The sequence below is a fragment of the Chrysochloris asiatica genome, unplaced genomic scaffold (genome assembly GCF_000296735.1).
Source record: "Chrysochloris asiatica unplaced genomic scaffold, ChrAsi1.0 scaffold00018, whole genome shotgun sequence".
Lineage (NCBI taxonomy): Eukaryota > Metazoa > Chordata > Mammalia > Afrosoricida > Chrysochloridae > Chrysochloris > Chrysochloris asiatica.
In genome coordinates this window covers 32,061,348-32,070,986 of record NW_006408536.1, presented here as the reverse complement: position 1 = coordinate 32,070,986, position 9,639 = coordinate 32,061,348, and the positions used below count along the sequence as shown (strand labels likewise).

The 9,639-nt window shown below is 42.5% G+C and overlaps 1 pseudogene; it reads left to right on the top strand.

The window, feature by feature from the left end:
• Nucleotides 1-9,109: 9,109 nt before the first annotated feature.
• LOC102836141 overlaps nt 9,110-9,639 on the top strand; it is a 94,359-nt pseudogene continuing 93,829 nt past the window's right edge.

Here is a 9,639-nt window from a genome sequence, read left to right as displayed (position 1 = left end):
GAATGGTTATGCATGGGCTGTGAACAAAAATGGGCAGCTCAAACCCACTAGTTCACCCAGTGGGAGAAAGATGAGGCAGTCTGTTTCTGTAAAGATGGTTGTTGTTGTTAAGTGCTATTGAGTCAATTCAAACCCATAGTGACCCTGTAGAGCGTTTCCGAGGAGGAGCTGGTGAGCTTGAACCACAGACCTTGCACTTCAAACAATTTTGCAATCTGGCTCATTAATCCACAGCGCCACACCAAGATTCGAAAGACAGCTGTTGTTTAATATCAGTGGGTTGGTTCTGACTCACAGCAACCCTGTATAGGATTTCTGAGGAGCGGCTGCGGAGTTTCAACTGCCAACCTTGTGATGAGCTTACCCTGGATACCATTTTATATACAGACATATAAATAAGAATGCATGTTGTTGTTAAGTGTCATGAATAGATTCCAACTCATAACAATCCTGTATAGGGCTTCCAAGGAGCGCCTGGTGGGTTTGAACTGTTAACCTTGAAGTCCAGTGCTTACCTTACAGTACCACCCCAGAACTGCATTGTATTTAATATCAGTCAAGGTGGGTAAATATTTCCAGCTTGGCAAACATATGCTAATATTAGGTGCTGTCGACTTGGTTCTGACTCATGATGACCTTTTTGCACAGTAGAACAAACACTTCCTGGTCCTTCCTCATCCTCTCAAGTATGGTCATGCCTGAGAACATTGCTGTGACAACCCATATTCTTGGGGGTCTTCCTCTTTTTTACTAACCCTGCACATTACCAAGCATAACATCCTTCCCCAGGAACTGGTCCCTCCTAACAACATGTCCAAAGAAAGAGAGATGAATTCTCCCCATCCTGGTTCCTGAGAAGCATTTTGGCTGTACTTCTTCCAACACAGATTTTTTTTTTTGCTTTATCTGGCAGTCCATGGTATTTTCAATATTTTTCTCCAATTCCATAATCCAAATGCATCTATTATTCTTTTATGACCCAACCCACCGTATTTTTTCAATAACTTCATAAGCATGTGAAAATTGGAAAATGAATCTTGAAGACTAGAAGAATCAGTGATATGGAGTTTCAAGGGGAAAAAAAAAAATCAGAGGTCCATTCTAGGAAGAAGAAAAATAGCATCCACAAATAAAACAACCAGCAACAAGAAGATTAACATGCACTGATGACTTGAGTTCCTCGTAAGGAAGGCACTCTCTACTGTGTAAGACCCAGTGTACATCCGTAATAAACAAGCCGTAAACAAGACCCAAAGCAGTGAAGTCTCTTTTTAGCACTAAAGCACACTAAAAGCTCTCTACCATTAGTTAAGTAAAAACCGTGGGTTCTCAACGGAACACTGGCTTTTAGACTCTGCTTACAGCAAGAGAGGATGCAATAGTAAAAGCCAGTCCACTTGTTTACCTGAAAGTGCATCATTTATGTGTAAGCACATCGATGAAAGCTGAACAATAGATTAGAAAGAGAGAAGATGGCTCTGAATTATGATTCTGGTGAAGAACATTAAATAGACCACAGACGGTCAAAGGAGCAAACAAATTTATGTTGGAAAAAGCACATCCAGAATTTTCCTTGAAATCAGGATGGAAATAATGTAGCTGACGTACTTTGGAGATGTTGTCAGGAGGGACCAGTCCTTGGAGAAGGCATCGTGCTTGGTAAAGTGGGAGGGTCAGAGAAAAAGTGGAAGACCCTCAATGAGAATGATTGTCACAGTGGCAATGGGCTCAAGTGTAGCAATGGATTGTGAGGAGGACGGCAGTGCTTTGTTCTTCTGTATGTAGTTTCTCCATGAGTCAGAGACAACTTGATGATACCAAGCAATGACAGGATTGTTATGTTATTACAAATGATATACGAAATGTATTTTGTGTATTATGTAGTCTAACAATATGCCATATAATATGTCATATTATATCCTTTATAATACCAGACGTATTATATATACTGTTGTCAACACTCATGGAAACGGCCATCAAGAAATCTAACGTCATATTGCATTAGACTAATCTGCTGCAGAATACCTCTTCAAAGTCTTCAAGAACAAAGACGCTGCTTTGAGGAATAAGATGCTCCTGACCCAAGCCATGGTTTTTTTGGTGTGTGTGTATTTTTAAGTTTTTATTGTGAATTGAGTGATAGTTTACATGGGAGAACATCAGTTTTACACTCATTGTTTTGTTGCAATGATTACAGTTTCCACCGTGCATCCTCATTCAACAGTATTTGCTTCTATTCCATTTTTGTTTGTTTATTTTATTTTATTTTTGGGGGGTTGGGGGTGGGGGATGTATACCAAAACACTCAGGAATATATAATCATTTAAACAACCAAAGGGCACATTCTGCAAGCCTGTCTCGTGCCCACCAACACAGCCTTTCTCTTTCCATGAGTCTAGAACCTCCAGCTGCTCCCTCTCTCCATGTCCTCATCTCTGATGTGATTTTTTTCTCTGAAGGAACCACATAGGGTCCCACATTCCACTTGTGATCTTCTCCCTTGATGGTGCTAGGGTCCTCTGATCCTGGATTTAAGATTAACTATTTCCCCGTTTTTGTTACAAAATTACCTCTATAGGTATGACAGTCTCAGTTAGTCATGATAACAATTACTCACTATTGAATCATAAGAATCTTATCCCCATCTCTTTTCACCAGACCCATCTAGACAAGATGAAAACTATTCAGTGGGGATTCACCATGTTGTTGTTGTTGTTGTTTTAATTGCATGTGAAATCTGGACAATGAATAAAGAAGACTGTAGAAAAATCAAGGCGTTTGAATTATGAACTTTGAAAAGGACATTGGTTATGCCATGGATTCCCAGAAGAATGAACAAATCTGTTTTGGAAGAAGTACGGCAGGATTGATCCTTAGAATTGAGGAGGGCAGAACTTTATCTCTCCTACTTTGGGAATGTTTCCAGGAAGGACCAGTCCCTGGAGAAGGACATCATACTTGGTAAAGTGGAGGGTCAGCAAAAGAGAGGAAGACCCCCCCCTTCCCCAAATGATATGGATTGGCACAGTGGCAGCATCAATGGGCTCAAGCATAACTACGATGGTGAGGATGGTATGGGCTGGGCAGTGTTTTGTCCTACCGTATATACAGTCACTATGAGTCAGAACCAGCTTGGTGGCACCTAACAACAACAACAGGAATAACGCACAGTCTGTTTCCCTTGCAATGGCAACCTTGGAGTCCTATGTACCCTGTCCTATGGGGTTACTATGAGTCCAAGTCAACTTGACAGTGTGGTTTTGGGGTTGAATACACTCTATCACCCCCTAAAAGAAATACGGTGTTATTGTATCAACTCCAACTCACAATGCCCCCATGTGTGTCAGAGCACAATTGTGTTCTGTAGGGTTTTCAATGACTGATCTTTCAAATGAAGATCACCATGCCTTTCTTCTGAGGTACTTCCAACCTATCACTAAACACATTAGATGTTTGCATCATCCTGGGGCCCTAAGATATTCTATCCACATGTACTAATGATACCATGTGGATGATTTTCTTCCCTTAAGTGTTGGGCTTCTGACCAAATGGTCAGTAGTTTGAGGCTACCAGCTACTTGGAGGAAGACGTTTGAGGCAGGCTCTTTCTGTGCAGATTTAGTCTTGGAAACCCCATGGGACACTTCTGCTCTTTGTCATAGTCTTACCATGAAGGAGACTCAACTCAAAGGCAATGGGCTTTATGGGGTCTTATGGCATTTTAGGACTCTCGATGTGGTGCTGTAGGATCAGCACTGGACTGCGAGCTACAAGTTGGGCAGTTCAAATCCACCAGCAGCTCTTCAGAAATCCTATTCAGGGTTGCTATGAGTCGGAAGCGACTCGACAGCCCTTAATAACAATGATGTGGCATTTAAATCCTCATCAAACAGAAGTCAGGAACGTAAGCAGCACCTTAAATGTCAGGTAAGCTGCAGATTGTCACTGTCCATGAATTATCTCCTAATTCATCATTTCTATCTTTCTCCATTATCTTTATACTACCTTCTCTTCTCAGGTTAATTACACAAGTCAGCCCATCCCAACTCCAGCTAAGAAAAATGATACCTGGGCCACCTTGAGCTGCAAGTTCAATTCATCGTTGCAAACAGTTGTATTTAAAAATGTATTACTATCATTTTTTTAAACAATAGCTTAATGTATAATAAATAGCGTAGCAGTTAGGAATTGGGCTGCTAATCTCAAGGTCAGCTGTTTGAAACTACCAGCCGTTCTCAGGAGAAAGATGAAGCCTTTTGATCCCTTAAAGATTTACACCTTAGAAAATCCAATACAGGGTTGTTATGAGTCGGAACCGACGCCACCGCACATAACCACCACCAGCAGCTGCCTTGTTCTATAACCTGCTACTTTGAATGGATTTTGTAAGGATGGTGGTGGTGGTGGTGGTTGTGTGCTACTGAGTCGATCTGACTCATAGCGACCCTATACAGGGTTTTGAGGCCGTAAATCTTCATGGGATCAGAAAGCCTCATCTTTCTCCCACGGAGCAGCTGGTAGTTTCAAACTGCTGACCCTGAGGTTAGCAGGTCAGCTCGTAATCCACTACACTATCATGGCTCCTTTCTTTAAGAATTGTTGTTGTTATTAAGTGCTGTCGAGTCAGTCCAGACTCATAGTGACCCTGTACAGGGTTTCCAAGGAGCAGCTGGTGAATATGAACCTCAGACCTTGTGTTTCAAACTGACTTTGTAGTCCAGCACCTTATCCTCAGTGCCACTCAAGGACTCCTTTTATAAAGATGTTGTTTTGCTATTGCCATGTGCCGTCAAGTCGGTTCCAACCCATAGTGACCCTGTATAGGGTTTACAAGGAGCAGCTAGTGAACTTGAACATCCGAACTAGTGGCTCAGGTGATTAACTCTCAGCACCACATACCTTATAGTATTCTCACAATAACCCTATATTCCACCCAACGCACTGCCACTGAGTCAGTTTTGACTCACAGCCACCCTGTATACGAGCTCTAGTGTGGCAATGCGGGTTTCAGCACTAGATCAAAAGGTCAGTTTGAATTGCAATGTGGGAAGTTCGAACTCACCATCTGCTCCTTGGAAACCCTATACAGGGTCTCTGTGAGTCAGAACCAACTGGGTGGCACTTATTAATGACAGCATAGTATTGCTGCAACTGCAGATGTTTACGGGAGCAGAAAGCCTCATCTTTCTCCTGAGGAGCGGCTGGTAGGTTTGAACTTCCGACCTTGCAGTCAACACTCCAGTGCTTTCCTGCAGCACCACCACGTGTAAGACACTGATCATTATCATGCTTTCCTTTCAATAAGAGGTAGATAAATATGTCATAACTTGCCTAGAACTTCAATGCTCAGCAAGCAACTATGCATTTATTGGATTCAACCTCTAACAGGTTGAATCAGTATCTTGGGGTTTTCTTTTTGTTTTTGGAAGTAGATCTCCTGGCCTTTCTTCCTCATGCTCCCCAGTCTGGAAACTTCATAGAAACTTCAGCATCCCAGCCACACCCAAGTCTCCACTGACAGACAAGCAGTGGTTTCTCATGAGAGTTCCGACATGTGACATGTGGATTCTAGCACTTACCCAAAAAGTACCTCTGTTTCTGGTCGTAATAAAAACAAAAGAAAAAGCAAACAAGTAAAACAGTAGCTGGGGACGCAACTGTAACTCCTGCTGACCCCATGAGTGTGTAAAAGTAGAACTGAGTCCCACTAGATTTTCCAGAGTGGATCACCAGGTCTTTCTTCCTACTCTAAGTCTGGAAACTCCACTGAAAATGGTTAGGCATCGCAGCAACACACAAGCGGCCACAGACAGATGAGTAGGGGACACACTTGAGGCTCATGAGATGGGAACAAAACCTAGGTATTTGACGTGGAAGTCGAGAGTTCTACTATGAGACTGTCTATGCCCTGGGTCTTTAATTATTAGATCAATTAAAACAGGATCTCCAGTCTCTGACTCGTTGAAACCATCCCCAGCGATGTCACCATGAGTCAGAACCCCCTTGGAGGCACAGAGCAGCAGTAGACATCTTTATTTGCCAGGTTCTAGAATTAAAGGGTACATGAAAACCTCCCCAAGAGGTGAAAGCATTAACCATATTTTGGGTAAGATTTTCACGATAATCAAAAACCAAAGCAAGCTTGCCTTCTAACAGAAGCACACACAACCCCATTTTCTAAGCCCAAAGTGAGACAGGCATATTTTAAAATCTGTATTCAATAACTTAAAAATCTTTTAAAAAATAAAATAAAAGGAGCCCACATTATAAAGATAGAGCAGAAACTCTCACAGATTTCTATCTCGCAAGCTTTATCTTACAAACAGTGGCTACAGCTCTACCTTGTGTAGAATTCAGAATCGGAGCATTTAAGCCACAGACCCCTCTGGCTTCTCACCCTGTGGGAGTTTGTTTTCCATTAGATAAAAACAGCCATTTGCATGCCTTTCTCCTCTTTTCTTGATACAATGATGCCTAGGATTCAATTAATAAATGGTCGTGCTTCTGCAGCTGTGGCTGACACCAATACATTAATTAAATGTTGAGCTTAGACCTCCTTGAATGTCCGCCTTTTCTGATTTCCTCTCCAGTTCTTAATGCGTTTCTTTCTTCTTTATTTTCCTGACATTCTATCCCCAACTCCATGTTGTTTCCTGTCACATTTTCTGCCTGACCTTTCCTGATAATTTTTTTTTTTTTTTAACCGTCTTTCCATCCATACCCTCTACTGAAATCTTCTGAGAAGGCTGTTGTTGTTGTTACGTGTTCTAGAGTCAGTTTCGACTCACAGCGATCCCATGTACAACAGAACGAAGGACTTCCGGGTTCTAACCTTGAGCCCACTGCTGCTGCCACTGTGCCAATCCATCTTATTGGGGGGTCTTCCTGTTTTTCTCTGAACCACCACTTTACCAATCAAGATGTCCTTCTCCAGGGACTGGACCCTCCTGATAACATGTCCAAAGTATGAGAGATGAAGTCTGGCCATCCTGGCTTCTAAGGAGCATTTATACTTTGTCCAACTTATACTTTTTTTTTTAGGAGCCTCGTAAGGTGGAGAGTCAGAGAAAAAGAGGAAGATCCCCAATGAGATGGATTGGCCAAATGGCAGTATCGATGGACTCAAGCGTGGCAACAGTAGTGAGGTTGTCCCAGAATCCGTCATTGTTTCGTTCTGCTGTGCATAAGGTCACTATGAGTCAGTACCGACTCGATGGCACCTAACAACAACAACAACAACATCTATACTTTGTCCAACACAGATTTCTTTGGTCTTTAGGCAGTTAATGGCACTTTAATATTCTCCTCAAACACCGTAAATCAAAGGTGTAAATTCTTTAACTGTCTTCTTTGTTCATTGTCTAACTACCATATGCACATGAGGTGATTGAAAATACCACGGCTTGGGTCAGGCACACCTTAGTCCTCAGGCTGACATCTTCTGTCTTGAACACTTTAAAGAGGTCTTGTGCAGGAGATTAAACTAATGTAATACTTTGATATCTGAGAAAGGATGGACAGGAAAGAGAAAATAAAAACCCTTAAATAAACTGCTGTTTATAAATGCCATTTATAGAATCACTTGATTAAAAAAAAGTGCTTTCATTCTAATATGAACTTGAGACTTAGTATAATAGAGAAAGCTTTTAAATACAGTATGAGCCAATAAATCAAAGAAACAACAAATCTATATTGGAGAAAGCGTAGCCAAAATGTTCTTAGGAAATCAGGATGGAGACATTTGGTCTCACTTAACTTGAAGATACCATCAAGAGGGACCAGCCTTTGGAGAAGAATATCATATTTGGTGAAGTTGAGGGTCAGCAAAAAGAGGAAGACCCCCATTGGGGTGGATTGACACAGTGGCAGCAACACGGGGCCCAAAACATAACAATTGTGAGGATGGCACAGAACCACAGTGCATCGTTCGGTTGTACGGAAGGTTGCCATCTGTTGACTGCAATAAAAGCAAGAATCCTTGTTGTTATTGTTAAGTGACAAATTGATTTTCTACTTATCGTGACCCCATGTGACTAAGTACAATTAGCCCATAGAGAGAACAACTCAGGTAAGTAGTATGAGAATGGCTGAACATTTCCAAGGTCATGAACGTCATTGAATTGTACATCTAGAAACAACCAAGTTGTTGTATGCCCTGCTGTGTCTATTCTCAACAACAACAAAAAGAAAACAATGTTTTTCTTTAAAGAAATCGTAATGATGTGCTTTCATGACTATAGATCTTCTGACAGAAAAGACTGAACCTGGTTATGCCATTTTGCAGTTTATCTTTGTTGTAGATGTTAATGACTTGTGAATTGGTCCTTCATTCACGGTAACTCCACACCCAACATGGAACAAAATGACACCTGGTCTTTCATCAACCCATGATAGGCTTCAGATGGCATAGCTGTGATCCACGGGGTTTTCCTTGGCTCAAATTCAGAACTAGATTTCCAGGTCTTTCTTCTTATTCTTTCTTAGTCTGGAAGGTCCACTGAAACTTGCCCAGCATCACAGCAATACAGAAGCTTCCATGGACAGAAAGATGGTTAGAAGCTATGCAAGACGTGCACGGGTGGGAATCGAATTCAGGCATCTTGCATGGATGGCAGAATTCTAGCACTATAAGATGAAATGGAAAGCAGATCATTTTGCCAGGTGGGGGTCACATCATGCACATACTGGTCAAATGATCCACAGAACAATCATGCTAATTAAGAACAACAGTCTCGTAGGAAATGAAAGTTGTGGATAATGAATGTCCACACAGAAATAGGTTCACTCTGGGCCTGATGGTTTAGGCAACACCGGAACACAGTGCAGACATTTGGGTCTACATTCACAAAGCTTTGAGTGAAATACTGCCCTTAGCATGGACACCAGCATGGGGTGTGAGGTAGGAGTTCATTCCTCACATCCTAGTGTAATGTGGGCTGTCTCTCATCCAGGCTTTTAGCATCTCTCTGTGTTATTTCTTCATCTGTGAAATGAAGGGGTAGATTTCATGACCACTGCCTTGTCTTCCAAGTGTAAAAGGATATAATGGAGAGATGGGCCTGCTGGCAGAGGAGGAAGAGGCGGCCTCTGCCTCTCCAAGTGTGGCCTCCATGGACACCAAGACATAGAACCTTCTCATCATCCAACTCCAGCCCCATAGCAACTCTAACTCCCGAAGCCACACCTGCAGCCAGTGAGACTGCTCCCACCACGGCCACAGCAGCAGTAGGAGCCAGAGCTCCATCAAGTGATGAAACAGCCACAGCCAGGGCCACCAAAGCCAGAGTCCACACCCTGGCCTGCCCCCAAGGCACCCCAAAGAGACCATGCATTCCCACCACTTGTCCATGTGGTTCACGGTCCCTGGCAGCAGCTATTCCAGGAACAGGAAGCCCGTAGGAGGGAAGGTGAAAAAGAGGAAGAGGCAGGCATATAAAACAAAGCGGCAAAGCTCAGGCCTTCATGCAGGGCAAAGAGCAAATACAACCGATGAAATGGCATCAGTTTCCTGTGTCAGTTTCATGGGGTTGGTTCAGACTCATAGCGACCCTGTACAAGGCTTCTGAGCATTTATCTTTGTGGAAGCAGAAAAGCTCATCTTTTTCTCATTGGAGCAGCTGGTGGGCTTGAACCACCAACA